The sequence below is a fragment of the Phyllostomus hastatus genome, unplaced genomic scaffold (assembly GCF_019186645.2).
Source record: "Phyllostomus hastatus isolate PE091 unplaced genomic scaffold, TTU_PhHast_1.1 phas_contig_283, whole genome shotgun sequence".
Lineage (NCBI taxonomy): Eukaryota > Metazoa > Chordata > Mammalia > Chiroptera > Phyllostomidae > Phyllostomus > Phyllostomus hastatus.
In genome coordinates this window covers 5,102,805-5,124,797 of record NW_025333833.1, presented here as the reverse complement: position 1 = coordinate 5,124,797, position 21,993 = coordinate 5,102,805, and positions in this window count along the sequence as shown.

The window sequence follows — 21,993 nt, the reverse complement described above, 5'->3', positions numbered from 1 at the left end:
CTGCTGAATAAACATTTTTAGAAATGAGGCCTACAAATCAAATTTTTCACAAGCTCTGACCCCTAGGTCATTCTTATGCGCACTGCTGTTTAAGAACCACTGCCAAATATTTTTCCAAGCATTTAAAAAGAGTCAAGTTTTCTAAACAAACAAACAAAATGAAAAGCACATCAACGACAACAGAAACAAAGCTGGCGGCACCCGTGAGGCTCACTGTAACCCCGTCTCCCATCACACAAGCAAACGGTCTCTGTCCTCCACTGGACTCTGGACAAAGGGTCGGGCTCTTTGCTTTCCGTGACCTGACGGCAACTTCGCCGCTTCAACCGAAGGCAACCCAAGGCGTCTGAGCCCGGCCACAGTCAATGCTACCTTATGCACCTGACTGCCATGGACCCTCAAATATTCTTCTGCAACCCAAGTTGCTCTCCTTTACCCTGAACTTGTAAACCCAACCCTGTACTCCACACTCTCACATCGGAGGTGTAATGGATGTGTCGAAGTCAACACGTTCAAGATGAATCTCTGAATTTGCCCCAAACCAGCTTTTCTGGAAGCTCCCCGTCCCCATTTTAATTGTATGGCATGGGCCAAACTCTCTGAGTCACAGGCTCACTCTTGACTCCTGCCTGTCTTCCGCCCACTTATTCTGTGAAAAAATCAGACTGCCTTTACCTTCAAAGAGAATCTGACCTTTTTTCTGCTATGACTATTGTCCCTGCCATCAAGATAATTTCCATAACTTCCTAACTGGTGCCTTTGTCCTCAAACTTGTTTTCAAATTCCAGTGTTGCCATTTACTACTTACCTGGATCTTGGAGAAAATCTTTCTCTGAGACTCGATTTTTTGTTTGTTTTGTTTACTGCTGTTTATTCAATGCCTGAAACAGAGTTGGGATTTAAATATTTACTTAATCAAAGAATATGTTTAGAACAGGTTTCAAATGCCAACTAATATCTGGGAAGTTCCTGATACTCAGTAGCACTGAAGTTGTGTCTTTCATTGATTTTATTTTTATTACAGATTTGGATGTATTCATAAGTTTTTGAACTTGGTCATTCTTCAAATTGAAATGTTTATTTATTTATTTATTTTAAAGATTTTATTTATTTATTTTTAGAGAGGGAAGGGAAGGGGAAAGAGAGAGAGAGAGAGAAACATCAATGTGCGGTTGCTGGGGGCTGTGGCCTGCAACCCAAGCATGTGCCCTGACTGGGAATCGAACCTGTGATGCTTTGGTTCACAGTCCACACTCAATCCACTGAGCAATGCCAGCCAGGGCCTGAAATGTTTATTTAATACCCCTTTTGTTCTTTCTCCTCCCCAAGAAAAGGTTAGGCCCAGGAGAAAAGTACCTTATTTATTCAAGGCTCTATCAGTAGCACCTAAAATCATGCTCAGGTCCTAGAAATAACTCACCAAATGTTGAAATGAATGCACTGAAGAGATGGGACTCTGGTTCTTGGCAAGATATAAGATACATATGTTGCAAACAACCTCTCAACATGATGTGCTTTCTTCCATCCCTCCAGGTGCTTAAAAGCAAAGTCCAGCAATGCATGGAACATTCTAGGTACCTGCATGAACAGTGCTCCCTGAAAGTCGGCTGCTGTTGCCTCTGCACCCATACCACCATCGCCGTCCCGAGAGTCGCCATCTCATTATCCTTCTTTCCCTAGGAAGTGGGTGTCTTAGGGCCATTAGCTTGCCTTACTACAGAAATGCTTTCAGCAAATTTGAGGATAAGGCTGAGCCCAAACGGGAAATGGATGGGGCTCTGGGATGACTTGGTATTAGTGAGCCCACCCTGGTCCTAAGATATCACTGCTTCCTTTTCCATCTCAGGTCTTCTCAACCTTTTAGTTTGGGATCTGTTCTGTGTTTGAGGTCAACCACTTCGGTCTCTAGTTTGTAGAATTATAAAAAAGCTCATACTTCTTGAGAGCTGACCGTGTGCTACGTGTTTTTCTAAGCACTTTCTAAGTTGTCCTCACTATGAGTTCTGAATGTCTCCTCTCGTTCTCCCATTTCAAAGCAAGGACACCAAAGAACAAAGATGCCCAGTAACTCAGCTGAGGCCACGCGACAGTGAGGAGCAAAGCCCGAATTCTCCCTTAGCACTCTAATTCCAAGCCCGTCCTGTCACGCAATTCACAACACTGTCCTTCATTGAATCTTTCCTCTTAAAATGGAAAATCTGAATAACGTTTGCCAATGTTTAGTTTTCTGAGATTTCTCTGGTTGTCTACTGTTTGCAATATTTGCCAGGCATTTTATTTCATAAAATCTTAATAAAATATTTTTTTTGGCAAACTAAAAAATTCACTAGGGTTAATGGAGCTAAACTCATTCAAAATAACAGGAAGTTATAGTAGGTTCTTGTAATCATTTATTACTCCTTCCAGTTTGTACAGCTTTTCACTGACAGATGTTTCAGTCTAAATGTTATTCTTTCTGTGAATCCTACTCTGGGCCGCCCTGCCCCAGGCAGATTTGGGTATTTTTAAAGTTATGTTTTCCCTGGATTTTGTACTCTCCTCTAGTACTATAATTATTTTGGTATGTTTTGGTATATTTGCATGCCTGCCTTCTTACTGCACTACCAGACTCTTGGCAGAAAAGATTATATCTCCTCATCATAAAAGGCTCAGCATCCGGTACAAAACCTGAGCACGCGCTCAGTAAGAACTACTGACAGAAACTGAGGGAAAGCAAAACAGGCCCTGAGAAACTCAGGTCTCTCTGTTATAAAAGTGAACATGACACTATTATCCCCAAGGAATCAGGCTTAAGTCTTTAAACAAACAAGCAAGACACAGAAACACAGATTGAGCAGTCATTTTTTTTGTTCTTGCTTCAGATTTTTGTTTTTTCAGTTCTTTCTGGGCTATAGTTTTCCTGGCTCTGTTCTGGGAGGTCTGTGCTCCTGTTCTGACACCGTCTTGGTTACGTGCCCCGTCTCTCCCTCTTTCCCCACGCTTTTGGGTCCGAGCCCGTCAGAAAAGCCCTATGTCCTCATCAGGTGACACGTCATTGTAGTGTCAGGGATTTCTCTTTGATAGTCCCCTCTCTCCCGACCCATCCCCTCCGTCCGCCTTCTGATCGTTCTTCATTGAATTCTATCTAATTTTGTGGGAAGTTTTTGAAACCCGCCTTCCAAAAAGATATGGGTATGACCAGCGACTCTCTTCACGGGTAACTTCCCGAAGAATCTGATGTGCATTTTCACATCCATCACTCCAACCAGCCTGTGAAGAAACTGAGGTTGGAAGAATGTAGTAAAATGCTTGCGGTGAGACATCTTTGTGGCAGGGAGTTGCTTAAAACCAGGTCTCTGTGGTGCGAAAACATTTGCTTTTAGTCTGTGTTGCAGAGCATATGCTCATAAACCACGAGTAATGGGCCGCAGGCCTCGAGAGCCCGGCCTCCCCGACACCGCCACCCAGCTTGCCCCCCGCCAGCCTGGGAGTGCCCAGCAGGACGGGGTATCACAAGCAAAGTTTCTGACTGCTGGTTTGGTCCCATTTCTACGATGCCTCCATTACGGGAATTAGGTAGAAAGAGTCAACACTGACTGTGTTATGTACATGACATTTTGAAGGATTAGACTACGTTTTAAGAGTGTGGCAAGATAAAGCACCGCGACTAGACCCAAACGCTGTTGTGGGAAGAGATTGGCCCTCATCCTTGACTCCCTGTCATCACTCACACAGAGCGGGAATGACTGCAGTGTCGAGGGTTTTGATGACGCAATCCTCAAGTTTGGGCAGATGGCCCCGTCAGCGATTCCATTTCCAGGGTCATGGTCAGGGCCTCCTCCCTCTCATTTTTTCCACTTCTGCTTTTATAATGAAAAGCGAGAGAGACTTATAGAATAAACAAAAGCAAAGAAAAAAATTTTGTCCAAACACTTGCTCCTGAATTTTCTCTGACGGTTTGTTTTTTCCTTAAATCCAAGATTTATGAGGAAATATAATTTAGTTCAACTGATCCCTTTCAGTCACACTGGCTTATTGGCTTTGCCTTAGGTTCTTCTTCTTCTTCGGCGGTCTACTCCTTCAAGGACGGTCATCCAGCCTGTGCTATATCCCTTTCTCTTAACGTCCACCTGCTTCCATTCAAGAGTGTGTCTCATTAGTCTAATCCCCGCCTCACGTCATGGCTCTTGCAGTGCTGGACGGGAGTTCACACTGGCCACCGCGTCTTCCCTCCCGAGGCCAAACCACAGCTGTTACAGGAGGGTACAGCTGCAAGCACACGAGTCGGGGTATCAGCCCTGGCTCTGCCCCTTATTAACCACGTCAGCTTGTTCCAGGCAATGAATACACCCCAATTTCCGCACTGCCATCCACAAACATTGACGTCATAGTTTTTACCTCCTAGGATGATTGTGAATGGGGGTCAAAATCAATATCAAAGAGACTTGCACGCTGTACACGGGTGTGCAACTGTGATTGTGGTTCTCCTGCCCCTGCTCACACTCTGGTTGTTGCTATACTTAAGCTGGAATAGTGCACTTCAGAAGGGGGATGGCCTGTAAGGGGGGGTGGGAGGTAACCTCCTCTCTCAAGGAAAACACTTTTTCTTTAGTATGCCCAAAGCAGCATTAGATTTTGCTAGTAGCTGTGCTGGCTCATCTTAAACTTGTGGTCAACCAAGACACCTAGATCCTTTCCTCAGGTAGCCTCTGCTTCACTCGTACACACTCATGGTATTTACTTTAGAAGTTGGCATTAATCCTCCGGCCAGTCGAATTTCTCACTGTTGGGTCTTGGCCCCATACTCGAGTGTGTTGAAGATGTTTAGAATATTAAGTGATCCTTCTGGATGACTTTTCCCCAGCTTCACAACATCAGAAATGGACCGATTTTATTTCCAATATCCTTTGTGTATGGCCTGCAAAAGGCATCAGTTTGCCCTATACTTTTCCATTGCAGAACTAGAAGAATCTGCACCTAGAGGTCTATGAAGTTCTGAAATACTCTGAGGAGGAGTCTTCCAGGGTGTCTAACTGCATGATCCCTTGACATGCCCAAGGAAAGCCCCATTGCTGGCATTTTTTGCTGTCATGGAGTCGGTGGCCTGGAGAAGCCACCTGGGCCGGGTGGCTTACTTCCTTGCCCATGCTTGGGACAGGTCTCTACATTTTGAGGAAAGATTGATAATGCCCTAGTGAAAGACGTGAGTGAGAACTTTCTATTATCGTTGATGCAATGCTGAAAGAAAACAGCCTGACTCATCTCAGTTCAAATGTGGAAGGCCTTCCCACACCCATTTATTGTATTTGAGCAGTTTCCCTTTTCATGGGAGTGGAGAAGAGTTTGTTCATTTGCCAAAATTAACTTTTTATGTTGTTTTAAGGATATGTGACTTAATTTTTTCACATCATCTCAAAGATGAAGATACGTGAATTGGGTCCACCACAAAAGTGTCCCACTACAGACAGACCAAGTGACAAAAGGACAAAGCTCTTCAGGAGTGTTATTATAGATTGGAGAGCAAGGGAGAGGGCAATGAGTAGAGTCGGCCTTGGTGCTTGGACTTCAAAAATATGAATACAGATCTTTTTCTCAATCTTTTTGTTCACCCAAGCATTTCATGATCACTCTCCCCATGTATCCTGCTTCTTTACTCTCTTTATTACTGAGATATAATTGACACATAACATTATACTAGTATCAGGTGTGCAACAATAATGACTTGATGTTTGTTCATATTGAAAAATGATCACCACAGTTCGTCTAGGTAACATCCATCACCACACATAATTACAAGCTTTGTCCTGTGATGAGGACTTTTAAACCCTACTCTCCCAGCAATTGTCAAACATGCAACACAGCATTATGAACTATAGTTAACACACTGTGTAGTTCCACTTCCTTAATCTTTAATGACTTCATGACATCTTTAATTTATGCCTTTATATTCAACTTTTCTCCTGTGCTTTCAAACATGTTTAAATTTTTCTATCTTGAAAAACCTTTCTTTGACCTGGCCGTCAACTCTGGCAATCATGGAACTGAACTTCTCAAACTGTAGTCCGGGCACCCTTTGCTCCTGCTTCCTTGTCTTCCAGCCACACACAGAGCCCGTGCTCTGCCTCCACCACCAATCAGAAAAGGGTAAGGGTGTCCATGATGTCTCGGGCGGCCTATTCTCCGTCCTCCTATTCTTTGATGTCTTTGTAGATGAATGGGATTGACTGTATTCCTGAAATGCTCCAAAACTACTACCCTAGTTTTCTATGCTGCCCTCATGTTGGCCTTGTCACTGCCCTTACAATAAATCACAAGGTCTACATAACCTTGGTCCTTTGTCTAACTCTCCAGCCTCAGCTCTTGCCTTTTCCTTCTTGTATTTTGCACTCATCATGCCCATAACCTTTCGGTTTCTTGAGAAGTCTTCGCTCAGCTCTGGTCCTTGGGACATGATGGTCCCCCCCGCCCCAGAGTACTCATTCCCACTCCCCTGTTACCTGGCTAACTCCTTCCTCATCCCTTACATCTCAGCTCAAGTGGAAGTTCCTTATGGAGGCTTCGTCCAACCATTAAATTAGGGTCCTCTGCTCTTGGACCTCAGAGACCCCTGTTACAACATTTATCTTATTTTATTGTTATTATCTCTTCAACTATCAGTCATGTTCATGAAGCTATAGATTTTGTAAAAAATGGGTTTGTTGTTATACCCTCCCAGAGTTTGGCACACATATATTAACGAGTGGTTGTTGAATGAATAAGAGGTAAATAAATGGGTGGCTGTCACTCTCTGTCATGCCTGCTGATTCCCCTTCTTTCTGACTTCTAACGAACAAAAATTGGGATAATTGTATCTGTTTTAACTATGTCATAGTGTTGTGGGAATTAAATGAAGTAATGTATATAAAATGACATATATAATGTATATATAATATATACTGTATACAAAATTATATAATTTATAAGTTATAAAGAGATAAGCTAGCCTGTTGTTATTATTATTAGCCTTGATATTATTATCGTTCCCTCATTAACAAGTAAGTCTCTCATCTGTGGTAAAGAATGCGTTCAGAAATATTTCTATTAGGACACATGTTGTTTAAGGGTGTGATGAATAGTAAATAAGCCCTAGTGATTTAATGCACAGCACAGCAAATATTGACAACCTTGTATTATCATCCTCAGACTTGCTAAGGGACTAGAATTTAATTATTTCGACCATGAAAAATAAAGGATAATTATGTAATGTGATAGGGTTGATACTTATCATTACAATGGCAAGCATACTACAGCATATAAACATACCAAATTAGGATGCTGTACACCCAAAATGTACACAATCTTATGTGCTAAGTAATTTCAATTGAAAAATACTTGTATTAGAATTCTCAGGGACTTGTTCTGAGATGAGACAAATCTGTGTTATTCTGATGAACCAGAGATTCGAGAGGGCTTGGCCGAGCGTGGCAAAATCACTGCCATCTTCCTGGAGGGCTCTCAGGATCATCTGAGGTCTGCACTTTGTGATCTTAGCTCTTCACGGGAAATTTCAGCAAATGACCCCACCCTAAAGTAATCCTACCCTGAAAGTGAATCCAAATTAAACAATGTTCTCCTTTATACCATAGATCTTTCTGATCTTATACCAATCATCTTTCTGAATTTTCTTTGTTTCTGATGCCAGAAAAGAATCCCACTGCTTCGTTAATTAGTTGATCATGGAAATGCAGAGTGACAGGTCTGAGAAGGCGCCTGATCAGGAAGAGCTTTGGTTTCCTTGCAAACATCCACCCTTTGGGGGTCACTCTTGGAGAGCTTTTAGACATTCTTCGCCAGCAGAGTAGAAATGAGCGTTCCCTTCCAGAGTTTATTGTGGGAAAAATCCAAATCTAAGGGGATAGTAATTTCCCAAAACTCCAGACGGTGCTGCCTCAGAGCGGGAAATAAGAAAACTCTTGACATTTGCTGCAAGGAGCGAATCGCCAAGCTGGCCTCACGGGTTATGTTGGTCACAACACATTCCAAAGTCCCCCCCCCAGTCCCCAGTATCTGTGCCGGACCTGTGGCCCGATCACGTAACGGACTTCCACTAGCGTTTTCTGCAAAGGAAGGAGTGAAGGGAGAGGCAACAGATGCAGGCTTCGGTCATGTTGTCATGCAATGTGTCTTGGATTATTGATGTCATTTGCACTCGGGCAAGTTAGCAGTCCTGGTCCACACTCACTGCCTCCTGCCCCAGCTTCCCAGCACGGCGGGGTAGTCCCTGACCTTCCACATACGGCCACACGGGAGGAAGCAGTGATTTACCTTCCTCAGGCCCATAAGGCGGAGCAAGAGTCGCTGTGTTAGTGCGGAGGCCCCCAATTCTGAGTCCAGAGACAGTGTGTCCAGAACCCCAGGTGGCTGCCACGCCCTCTGGGGCCACACAGGAAGGATTGCTGGTAATAACTGACATCTACTGAACATTTAGTATCAGGCACTGTTTTAAGTACTTCATGTGGATCATCTAATTCAAGTGTCAAAACGAATCCAAATAAGGAAACCAAGATGGACAGTAGATACATAACTTGCCCACCATCACACGAGAAGTAAGCAGCAAAGCCAGGCTACAGGCTCAGGTGGCTTGACTTTGAGACTGAGCTCTTCACCGTTCTGCTGTTTTAGGTCACTTGTCAGCACAGATTACAGGCCTCGGGTCAGGCATGGAATCCTTTCAAGATTCCGTGATGGTGGGAGGAGAGTCGTTGCCTAGACTGGGAATAACTATTATAATGCCGACAGGTTGCTGAAATAAAAATCAGGAATGAAGGTGTCGCTTGGTAAAGCATGTGACGGTCTAACCACTATCCTGCACGCCTAAAACTAATGCAAAATGATACTGAATGTAAACCGTAACTGAAAAATTAAAAAAAAAATAAACATACTTTGGAGCATAAAAAGAAGAAACAAAGGTGTCTTTCCATCAAGTATTTACTGAGTACCAGATAACCAATCTCTGGGGGAGACTGAGGGAATGGCAAAGGGACAATGGGAACCAGGCATTGGCCAGAAGGAGCTGACAATCTGAAGGCAGCCCCAGTGCTATCACAGAGGCAGACAAATCCATCGGAAATCTGCCATCGATGAAGCGTGTCTGTGATCACCAGGGCATGCGGTTTCCACGTGATTTCTGACACCAACGTTTCTCGCTGTGTAATACCAACATGAGTATGTGTGTGTATGTTTCAAAGCGCACAGCAACTTCTTGGCTTTCTGGGTGTCAATGAAGCAGTCACTCCATGACGTAGGACACCTATTCCAAGCAAGGAAACAAAAGAGAAACCTGGAAAATTTCCCATGCATCTATTTTTTTTTTTGGTCACATTTTGAGGGCAAATTCTATTCTTTCCTCTTAGGGGTTTCAGAAGACATTATGTTTGAATAATTTTCACTTAAGATAGGGATGCTAAGCACACCTGCAGGATGAGAGAGAGGCCCCACCTACAACCATCCATCAACCATTACTTTCTAACCACTCAGGACACAGTCAGCATAACACAAAGGCCAGGTGAGGGGCCTGGGAGAGCTACTACATCAGCACCGTCTCTGATCCTCAAGGACTTTGCAGTTTGGCTAGAGACAAAAAGTACTTATATGAAATACTTACTATAAGACCCAGAAAAGAAAGTGGGAAGCTGGTATTGCTACCTAGTGGGTATTGTTACCTAGACAACAGAAAGGGAGCGGAGTGAGAGTTGTGTAGCCAGGGAAGGCTCCCAGAAGGAAGTAGAGATGAGAATGTATGAGAGAATTTGATGAGCATGTGTGTGTGCCCGGCGGGGAGGGGTTAGGGTCAGGTCAGGGTCAGGGTGAAGGTGAGGTTGAGGGTTAGCCAAAGGACACATCCGTGACAACACCATTCCACTCTCTTGTCTTCTCTTGGCCGAATCGGTAATCATCCTAAATACAATGTTAGTGGAGGGTGTGTCTTTTTAAATACTGGGACAAATTTAGAGAAGATAAATTAGTTTCAGTTAGCTCAGGAGTTGGCAAGAAAAAGTGCTAAGGTCCCAAGATAAATAATGTATATCTGAAAGTTGCTGAGAGAGTAGATCTTAAAAGTTCTTAACAGAAGAAAAAAATTGTAACCACATTTGCTGATGGATGTTAACCAGACTTCCTGTGGTGATAATTTTCTGATATAGACTAATACCAAATCGTTGTGTTACATGCTTGAAACTAATGCAATGTTATATCTCAATTATAGCTCAGAAAGGCACTTTGAACATTGGTTGATTATGAAAAGCACAAAGGTGTCTTTTAAATGAGTTAATGATAGGCTATTTAGCCTGCCTTCTTCAGGCATGTTTGTGATATATCCTTTACTTGTGTACCCATAATGCTTTGTGGACATAACACTTCAGGGGCAAGTCTTGGGCTGTGTCCTCTACAAAAAAAAAAAAAAAGTAATGGCCCCATCAGAGAAACTTGTCCAGGTGCATTGGATAGCTTCTGAATGTTTCTATTTATATAGTAGGTCTCTAGAAAAGACCACCAGTTCGTCCATTTGTTCTGGCTACTTTTCAAGGAGCTTGGGGGAATTTTTTAAAAAGATAGTATTTCAATTTCCTGACAACTGAACTCGTAAATCATACTTTCCAATTAACCCATGTGCTGTCACGTCCGTTTCCTCCTGCAGGTCCCCGTCTGGTTTCAGAATGCTCGCGCTTCTGTCTTCCCATTTTTCGGGGGCGCGGTGCAGGGTGGGGCGGGGTGGAAGGCTTCAGCCAGATGCGTACAAGGACCTCTGGGAAAATTGCTAAAGTCTCTACTTTCAGGGAGGAAACAGTTCTTTAAGGATAAGGACAGGGTGTCTTTATTGAATCTGGCAGAACTGTGCAACTGGATTAACTGTGGGTAAGACGAAGAGATAATGTGCTTTGTGCCCTTTCGTTTTCCTCCTTAGCTCGCTCCCCTGTAACCAGGGTCCTTCCCTTCATCACGTGAGACACAGAGAGCCCTTCATTCTGCGGCATCACCACCTTCTGCTTTGTATCCAACAAACACCTGACCCTCTGTAGCCTGACCTGCCCTCTCCTGTCTCGTGACCCCGCCGTGCACAAGACCTCGCTCACAGCTGGCTGCCACTTTGGAAGAGACCTGACGATTTAATGGGGACCTCCAACCTTTCCTCAACTAAAGGAAGCGTTACACCTTAACTTAAAGAGTTTAATGGTGCTGCGTTGGGTGGAGTAAGCATTCATTCATTTATTCATCTGTGATCTGCTTTGCCCCAGAAAGAATTTCAGGACAATGGCTAGGACTTCTCTGGCGGTCTTTATTTCCCCCATCTGTTGAACTCGTAGCAGCCATGGGCCACTGTACTAAGCATTGGGGCACACAGATGGACGGGGCCCCGTGGCTCCGGGTTTGTCCTCGGGAAGCCCCCCGTCGAGCTAGAGGCGTGTGCACGTAGGCCCCACTTCCACGCTCTGCCAGGGCCCAGAAGCAGGGGAGGACTTGTAACCTGGTCAGCGAGGAGAAAAAGGCCTGTGTCCTTTTTCCTGGGAACAGAAGATATTGAGAAATAATTCTCTCCTTTGCCTTTACTGGGGAAGTGTTACAAGAGAACACAAATGAAAGCCGAAAGGGCTGAATGTGGGTTTGACTCGTTGCAATCGGCGAAAGCTGCTGTGGAACTCGGCCTCCCCTGGGGGCTGGAGGCCAGAGGGGCAGAGGCCACGCCCTGAGCACCCACGGTGTTGGAGTCTGAGCTTCTGTTCCTGGTTAGCCAGGTTCAGCCACACCATTCTTGTTATGAATTGCTCTTCTTGATGATGCATGGTGGTGCTGGTGTGGATGGAGGAGAGAGTGGACACGGGGAAGGGGGACTTTGTGGGCCAGGCCCTCCCCACGGTCCCAACGACTAAGGCCAAACAGCAGCACCCAGACCTCTCCGGCTTCCCTCCGACTTCACACAAGCCCTTGCACAAGAGTCTCAGTTGCCCCACTCAAAGGAGGTTCTGGGGTGCGCAGGCCAACTCCGATACACAAGGAAGGGTAGCTAGGACCCAAGGAAGGGCAGTTTAGTTTCCTAAAACTCTCTGCCCCCCGTCATTGGGTCTCACCCCTGTGTCTCAGTCCCACACACCCACTCTGCACCCTGTGGCCTTCGTGGTTTTAGTCCTCAGTGTTTGGGACACCCTTCCGCCAACCTGCCAGCCCCTCAGGGCTCAGCAGGAGTCCTCTTCCTCAGGTGCTCTCCAACCCGTGGAACGTGGCTCTCCCTTGAACTCCCCAACTTCAGAACCCCCTTCAAGGGTTAGTTAGATACCTCCTGGCTCGTGCAGGCCTTTGACGTGCTCGCTGTGTCTTCCAAACTGCACAGACAGGGACTAAATCACAGAGCCCTTTCACATGCAGCAAGGGACGGTACCTAGCGCTGGGCCCCATGGCCAGACGCCTACCTGGCTGAAGCTGGGGCAGCCGGCACCCCTGGACAACTAGCACGGGTGGAGGAGTGGGGACTCAGAGCTGAGGAAACATGGAAAGATAACCGGGATGATAGTAATGGTGGATGGGACCCTCAGAGAGCCATCCGCTAGCTCTGAGTACCCATCACAGCTTGCTGGCTGGTGTCCTGCTGAAGTTCCTACCTCACGACATCACTAAGGAAAAGGAGGCCATGCTCAGAGGGACGAGCCCAGGTGACCTTTGAGCTTCTTGGCCAGAGACGGGCTCGGTATTGCACAGGCTCCTGGCACCTCCCCGCTGAGCCCCTGGGTGGCCTGTTCCAGCCTCCACTCTCATCGGCTCTGTATTTAAAATATTCTGCATGGGAAGACAGGACAGGAAGGGTCTTGGTGAACCTTGGAAAAGAAGGGAGAATGTTTTCCATTCGTCACAGTTCACTCTACATTTGAACTTGCTGGAATGCTCTGGACCTCCCTTGGTCCCAGACATCAAACACGGGCACACAGCCGCCCAAGTCGGAGCTCCGGGTGGGGGAAGAGCCACCCTTACGCTTTGTCGTGGGTGACGGATACATCCAGGTCAAGGCCGTGAGGGCGTGGAAGAGCATTCTCCCTTTAATATGAAATACATCAGTCAAATTCCAAAGGACATCCTATAACTCCTCTCTCATTTCCGGAGCATCCCAGGGGGTGTAGGGCTGAGACACCGCATTCACGAGTGCCAGCCGGGCCAAGGCCTTTTCAAGAATCCGTGGCTTACTGTGGGCCTTTTTTACTGTGGCCCCTACCAGCAGTTTCATCCCGTTGGGCAAGATGAAATAATAGGGTCCCAGCCAAAAATCCCAAGTGCATTTATTTTTGATGAAAACATTACTAATGATCACGATAAAAACAATAATAGATAACTGAGTGATCACCACGTGCTCTGCTCTTGGGGCTTCACACATTCAAATTCATGCACTGTGCACAGTAGGTCTATTAGGTGGTTACTGCGGTCACCTCCGCTCTCCAGATAGCAAACGGAGGCACAGAGTGGGCGAAGAACTTGTCTCCGGTGTGGGAAGCGACGGCAGTAGGCTTCAGGCCCCGGACTCTGCTCAAACGATGGACATTCAAAGGTTTAAAGAAATCTCAAAAAGGTCCTTGAGCTTCCACAGGAGGGAATATAAGCCTTCCTGATCCGCAGGACCTTGGCGGTTCTTGGGCTGAAGCAGGAGTTGAACAAGTACGTGTCTCGAGGCTGGCTGGATCCACGGGTCCACGGCCCGCAGCCAGGGGCCCCGCCCTTCCGCGTGCTTTCCTTGCCGTGCCGACCCTTACACCCAGGGCGGCAGAGTTCAGGTTCTCTTCACACGAGGCCCCTGGGTGGTTCGAATGCGCAGAGGGGCCACTTGTTTCCTTGTTTATGCCTCCGAGGCCGGACGCGGCCAGCGAGGGGGCGGGAGCTGGGGCGGCCAGGCCACAGGCCGGCCAGGGCGCCAGCTGTTGCGAAGGCCTTGGGGTCGGGTGCTTTGTCACGTAAGATCCTAAGAATGTACTTCGACGCTGAGGACTACCTTTTCCTTTGCTTTTTTTTTCCTTTTCTTCTGGCCCTTTTCCCCCTTTGCTATACCTATATCTTTTCTTTTTCTCTTGCCACTCATGTAAATAAGAGCCAGACTTATTTAAGGTATCCTACAATATTGTCATATCTATCTGTCTATCTGTCTGTCTATCTGTCTATCTATCTATCTATCCATCTATCTATCATATGCCTTTTCAGCCATCGCGCCTAACTCTGCGGTTGTGTGACTGACACACACAAGATCTCTAAGGGGGTATGAAGACACGTAGGCACAAACCGGAATCTAACTTCTAGCCCCCGAGAACTTCGATGGAGCCAGACATAGTGAATCACCATTTTACACAGTTCCTCTGAATTCTGAACTATTATTACGGTCACCCCCGTCTCTCTGTGTATTTTCATTCCAGCCTCAGTTACTCATGGTAACTGAAAATATTTCAACCACAGCTCACAAATATTAGATGGAAAGTTCCAGAAATAATTAAAAAGCTTTCAATCTCATGCCGTTCTGAGGAACGTGATAAAAATCTCTCAATACTCTGCCCTGCTCTGTCCTGCTCAGGACACGACTCATCCCTTTGGCCAGAATATTCCCCTCATGTCATCTCGTCACGTAAGCGCCCTGACGTCTCACGGCATTGTGAGGAGAAGCGTGAGCACAGTACAAGCCGTATTTTGCGAGGGAGAGACCACATTCACATAGCTTTTCTTACAGTATAATGTTACACTCCTTCTGTTCTGTTATTAGTTATTGTTAATATTTTACTTTGCTCAATTTACAAGTTAAACTTTGTCATAGGAACATACAGAGGCAGAAACACGGTCCATACAGGACTAGGTGCTGTCTGCCATTGCAGGCACGCCCTGGGGGTCTTGGAATGCATCCCTGCGGGTGAGGAGGGGCAAGTGCGGTCGGGAGGAAAGCACGCAGCCTCAGTGACAGCCCTGCGGCACCGCGGGCGGTGAGGAACAGTCCAGAGACACAAACACAGTACCTGGATGGTTCTGGAGAACCCGTCTTCGGGGCTTCTGCGATCTTCCATGACACATCCCTGCACACGAAGCACTTCCCATGTGGCACGTCCAGGGCTCACGATAAAAGACGAAGTGTTTTCTGTAAAATCCTGCTTGCTGAGCCTTCCATCAGGTCCAGCGTGCAGCAGCGTTCCGCATATAACCGACAGCGTAACGGAAAATACCAACAAGGTCCGGTCGTGTGGACACACACACTCTTATTTACTAAGTCTTGTCGTCCTGGCTCCCTGGAAAGTAAGTGCTCAGGCTGTGGTCACTGAAGACGCCCAAACAGTCGAGTGAGGGACACTCTGTAGTCTTCACCCAACTTGACCTGTCTGAGGCCTGTTAGGCCACTGACTGCTTCCTCCTCCTCAACAGCGTGGCTTTGGGGACTCCAGGCTGCCGCGGCTCCTCCCGTCTCACCAATGTCTCCTTCCCGGTCCCCGCCGCAGACGTCTTCGGTGCCATCACCCCAGTTCAGGCCTTGGTCCTTTCCTCTCCTCACACCTCGCAGTGCCCCGGGCTGGCTCTTCCGCACCAGAGCTTCTGGTTTGTCTGTGCAGTGACGGCACGCAAACCCGGGCCTCCTGCCCGGGCCTTCGTCCCGAGCGCCGGGTCTATGTAGCTGACGGCCACCTGATACCTCCTGTGGATGTGCCGCAGAAACCTTTCATTAGAAAGTTCCCTGGAGGAACTTCCCCTGCCCACCCCACTGTTTATCTTTTCTCAGATTCCCTCTTTTGGTTAATAACGACAACAAGGAAACAACCTAAAAATCCGTGTAAGAAACCCAAGAATTAATTGGTGAATCCTTCCTCCTCCTCATACCTCCCCCAGCTGATTACGGATGAAGTCATCCTCAAAATACTCTTTCAGTTCATGCCCACTGCCCACCACCATTGCCTTAGTTCCTGCCTGTCTGGTCTCTTACCTGGATTATCGTCCTAGCTTTGTAAGTTGACGCGGACACTGGTCTGCAGTGTGCATGGAGTTGTGGCTGTGATGAGACAAATTCACATGGACTTCCAAGTCCTGTGGAGGAAAGGGGACAGCGTGGCCACTCTCTCAAGAGTGGAGCGCACCGCCCCTTGCCTTGACATGCTTTTATTGCTTTTCTGGGCCCATTACATTGAGGGTGGTCCTCATTTACTATGCCTCATTTACTATGCACAGGTCCGCTTTAGGTGGCTACATTTTACAGAAAACAAAGGAGAGGATGTTGCTAATTACATCAAAAAGAAGGGTATTTGCAAATGTAAAGGGAAAGCTGGTTGAACTGGTTACACTCATCCTTGGAAGGTTTAGCTCAAATTTTAGGAAGTTACTTTAAAGATATGCAGTAAACATTTGCTCAGTTCAGGGTGAGGGAGTTTTAGCAAAAAGCAAGTCTCAAAGCGGCCTAGGTACAATGCAGGCCTGATTCCCCACAGGAGACCCTCCTCCGTGGGCGTGGTCCTGTGTGCCGGACCTCGCTTTCCACTGACCTTTCCGAGTGGGAGCTGGGCCCATGCCATATAGTAAGTGGCCCACTGACAGTCCCTTCCTTACACACCCATTCTCTAGACTGTTGCCAACATGTGTTTTCTGAAACACAAATCTATCCGTTGCTCTCAACTTTTAACAGACCCTGTCATTGCCCTGATAATAAAGTCCAAAGTCCTTAACGTGGTTTAACACTCAGGACCCTTCTGGTCATAAGACAAGTACAAGTGGCTCAAGTAGAACCCCGGTGATGAGAAGGTGCAGGGAACGGACTCCACCGGGGCTCCCTCTCCCCTTCCCCTCGTTCTCTCTCATCCCGCTCTGGCCCCCGCCTCCCCTCGCTCCTCTGGTGGGCACCTGGCAGGCAGCGGGGCAAGGCAGCTGCTTACAATTCCTAGGCTTGCATGATCCATACCGTTCGAGATTCCAGAGGAAGAAGGGCCCTTTATCCCAGTTTCTATACACTAAATTTTAGAAAAGTTTCATATTGACCTAGGTTGGGTCTTGTACCCCGAACTAATCTCTGTAGCCAAGCAAGGCAGAACCTTAGACTGGACAGCTAGTGTCACTGTTTGTCCCTAGGAGGTTGGCATGAAAGACAGCCCAACCAAGGTCACAAGGAGGAGGAAAATGTGCTTCCCCAAGGAAAATCGGGGTGCTATTATCACTTGAAGGGGAGAGATGTCGGTCAGACAAAAACAACGTGAGTACACCCCGACGACATATGTGTCTCCGTGACCTCGGCCCTGTCAGCCCCTCCCACCATCACCCCCTCCGTCCGGCACTGGGCTACTCAAAGTCTCCTGGACGTGCCAGTGCATTTCGGGCCTTCAGGCCCTTGTACGCGCTGTTTTCTCTGCCGGGAATGTCTGGTGGGCTAAGCTGCAATCCCCGTTACAACTCCGGCGGACGTATCTTCTTCTCTGAGAGGTCTTTGCTGACCTCCATCTCACAGGTCAACGACTTCCTCCATTGTACTCTGTTGTACATAGTACTTATTACGCTTTTTCACTCTGGGCTGTACTTATTCACTTATATGTCTGTCTAGCCCAGTAACCTGGGAGGATACCACTGGACCCCTAAAACACAGAACAGACACAGAGTATGTACTCGATACATTATTGTATTAATAAATGATGAGCGAATGAGTACATGAATGGCTGAGTTTCTCAGTGGCAGAAATAATGTGTAAAGCTTATAATTCTTCCTAGATGGCAGGAACATCCTTTCGTTCATCCCTCTGCTTCTTCAACCTCCATCTTCACTCACACACACACACACACACACACACACACATACACACGCATGCAACAATTCCTCCAATGGGAAAAAGAGAACTACCTCCTTGGGGACACACAAGGGTTGTCCTTACGGACCGTTAGGCCCTTAGGCAGCCAGAAGGGGAACACACTGATCTTTGAAATGCTTTGTTCTTTTTGGCCAGGTGGAGAGGTGTGAAACAAACAGAAGTTGGAAGGGTGTCTAAAGGGGAGAAGAGGCCAGAGGGAGGGGAAAGAATGAAGGATAATAGTAAGGTCCCAGGTGACAAACTTCTTGGATGGGTCACTTTTGCCGATGGTTGGCCAGCTTTGTTTCGATGATGAGAAAAGGGTGTGTGAAACTACTTTCCCCTGCACCACATGGTTTTGCTTTCTGTGATAGGTAAGCAAGTGTATTTTTGCTTAATACAACTAAATTCCTCTCAAAGAAGCGTTGTTCCCGGAAAATGTATTAGTTGTATAAGAAGACATGAATTTGCCAAGTAGAACTTGTATGAGCTCAGCTTATCAGTCACCAAAACTCTCCCCGTCTATTGAACCTCCTACGAAATGGGGTGTGCGAACCCTGCTCTGGCTTTTGACCTGAGAGGATTTATGTGAGGTTTTCCAGTGAGACGTGTTGGAGTATTTTGCAACGTGTTTGGTGCAATATGCACAACAGTGAGTCTGTAATATGAGAGAACGGTTACACCTCCTCCATCAGATGATGTCACAGTCAATGCAAGCTGCCAGTTCAGAAGTTCGTTCATTTCAATGATTTGGGTTTTAAAGGTGCAGGAATAAGACTGTGAGTCATTCATGAGATTTCCCTGCTGAGCTTGTAAACGGGATAAATGAGGGTTTTTCTCTTAATTTGGTGGACAACATACACATCTGTTTTACTTGCAGGAAAAGAAAGGGATGGAAAGGGAAAAAAAACTAAGGGAAAACTCAATATCCGTTAATGTGGATGCATCTGTTTGAAGAGCCAAAAAGTTTCAATGACCTAAGATCACCATTAGCAGCAGCAAGACCTGGTTGAGGGAGGAGTCAGGGGGCTGGGTTCAAACTCCAAGTCTTATCTGACTTTCTCTGAAACTGTAGGAAAACATTTCTTAGCTTTTTATTTGAAACTGTCTGAGGAGATTGTCAATAGAGAAAGGAAGAAAAAAAATTAGCATGTAACCACAAGATCAGATTCAACTGGGAAATATTATACTATTTTCAAGATACCAGCGCTTTGCACAGAAGCAGGGACCACTAAATGTTTGTTGAGTTAGTATGTGGCTGAACGTGGGGGTCAGAGATAGGAAACATGAAGAAAACTGTCGCATAATTGACCTTCAACATGTTAAGTTGAACTATTTGTCTCTTTCTTTTCCCACCCGTGATGTGGGACAAGACCAGTTTTATGCTTAGAATTAGGGACAACAGGGGTTTGCAAAGTAAACACAAAATAAAAGTAAAATTACCTTCCATAAGTAGTAGGCTTAATATTTTTCTAAGTTCTTTTATGGGCACCCACTCATTCAAACTCATTGAAACAACAGGTGATGGGAATTTTATAGACAGAATATTTAAACATACACACTAGGTTGTTTTCTCTCTTGCCAGTAGGACTGATCTCCTTTACTGATCATTTTCTCTCTCTCTCTCTCTCTCTCTCCCTCTCTCGCTTGTGAAATGCCATGACCCGTTTCAAGGAATGATGCCAGGTTCCATCCACAGATCTCATCACCAGAGACAAGTGTGGGCAACTTGCATGATCAGGCTCCTTGGGGATTAAGAAACCTACCCTGATTTACTGCCTCAGCAGGGCTGAAAATGACCTAAAGAAACTCTTTCGTCAGCCTCACCCTGCCCTTTCATCCTTCTGAATGTATAAACGGTGCTACCTGGGGGGCAGAAGAAGTAGCAGAGGAAAGGAGTGGAGGCGTACTTAAGCAAGGTATCAGGCGATCACGTGACAGCCCTGAGCTAAAGGTAGGCACTCCCAAACCCACCTCAGCCTCACTGTCAATCGGCACACAGAACGTCATCTGGCTTCCCACTGACACCTGGGAGGATGAGCCCCAGTCCCAGAGGCTCCCAGGAAAGGAAGTTTTACTTCCTTTCCCCATGTGCAGGGTGCGGATTGGGGTGAGCACAGGGGTCTCACATGCTTTAGCATGACCTTTGGGAGCTGGAATCTAGGTGCTGAGTTTTGTCTTCAGAACTGCTGAAATCCCAACTATCTTTGTGTTTCTTTCCCCAAACTTAATACCGTCAAGAGAAATGTGGAGCTGGGTAGCTGGAGATAAGTGAGAATTTTCCGGGCCGAGGGAAGTCAGAGGTGCCTCTGTTTTTCTTTTTCATGCGCATACTCTTCCACACGTAACCTCTTTTCCAAGATATTTTGCTTGCTGTCAGTGAAGTGGAGGCAATGGACACATGAATGAGAGCCACCTTTTCAGAGCCAGTGCATGTCTTCAGAAGTCAAGGGCTGCTATTTGATCACCCCAGAGCTACACTTATTTCCTGGAAGTTCCACCAAGCTTCCCTCCCAGACCAGTTTGGGGTGGCACTGGTGGGCAGTTGGAGGGTGCCACTGGGTCCAACGTAGGGGCTCTCTGTAATGAGGCTGACGTAAATCTTTAGTTGATTAGAGTGTACGCCAGAGCGAAACCTGACTTAAAAACCAGAAACTCAGTCTTCAGACTCAATTAAGTGTACCTTGTTCTTCATAGGACCCTGATATCTGTGTCCTCCTGGTCTTAATAAGGCTCCAGGCAACTCGGAATGCTGAACTCAGACGCTTCCATACTTCCCATCCAAACACTGTCATTCAAGCATCTTGGGTTCTGCCACGGCTCAGACTGCAGCAGCATGCAGAGTAGACGAGCCAGGAGGACTTGTTAACGGGGCAGAAATGTCACAAGTCGGTCTGAGCTCACCTCGCTGCAACAAAGGGCAGGAGGCTTTTTAAAGACTCAGGTGAGCTAGTGGAGACGTCCTGGAGGACATTAGGGTGAAGTCACAGGCCAGCCGTGTTTGCTCATTGGCTTTGCTTGCTAATTGGCTTTCTCCAAAGGAAAAATACATTGTCCTTTTTGCAGCTTGGAGCAAGGCACGCACTGAAGAGATGGGGAGCTATCTTCCTTGATGATTGCATTTCAAAGGTTTTGCTCCCTAGTCCTGGAGAAAGACCTTTTGGGTTATAAAACTAGCAAGAGGCTTTGGAAAAGATTTACATCTCAAAGGGTCAAAGAACAAATTTAGAATTTCAAGTTTTCTAGAGTAAATTCTCTAAGAAAGGGCGATCAGGGCTCAGAGCTGGGAGGAGGCCTAAGTTTCAGTCAAGCTGAGGGCAACACGAAGGCCAGCTTTGTGCCTGCTGGCATTTTGCCCATGCAACTTCCCAGCCTCCCCTTTCTTGCATGCTCACCTCTTCTTCATATCTTTGGCCCTTGGGGTGGTTAAACTCATGGGCAACAAAGAAACAAAAAACTTACATAAACTAGAGATGGCTTTAGACTCCTCCACAGCTTCCACACATTGAGAACTGAAACTGGGTTTAAGCAACAATGGGAGCAAATTTCTCCTTTAGTAAAGAGTCCTCTTGGTTTATGCAAAACGATGCTGAAAAGACCAGGTGCCCTCCAATCAAGGCAGAAGATGTTAAACAAGAACCAATGTTGAATTTTTAAATTTTTTTTATTTTAATCATCGCTCAAGTACACTTTTCTCCCTTTTACTCCCATTCCAGCCCACCCACCCAACCCTCCCCACTTCCCCCCCATTACCACCCTCCCCCTAGTTTTTGTCCATGTGTCCTTTAAATTTGTTCCTGCAAACCCTACCCATTCTCCCCTGAAATTCCCTCTTCTCTCCCCTCTGGTCACTGTCAGCCTGTCCTCTATTTCAGTGTCTTTGGTTATATTTTGCTTGTTTCTTTGTTTTGTTGTTCCTGTTAAAGTTGAGATCATATGGCATTTGTCTTTTACTGCCTGGCTTGTTTCGCTTAGCATAATGCTCTCCAGCTCCATCCATGCTGTTGCAAAGGGTAGGAGCTCCTTCTTTCTTTCTGCGCGTAGAATTCCATCGTGTAAATGGACCACAGTTTTTTGATCCATTCATTTACTAATGGGCATCTAGGCTGCTTCCAGCACCTAGCTATTGTAAATTGTGCTGGTATGAACATTGGGGGTGCAAAGGTTCTTTTGTATTGGTGTTTTAGTGTTCTTAGGACCAATGTTGAATTTTA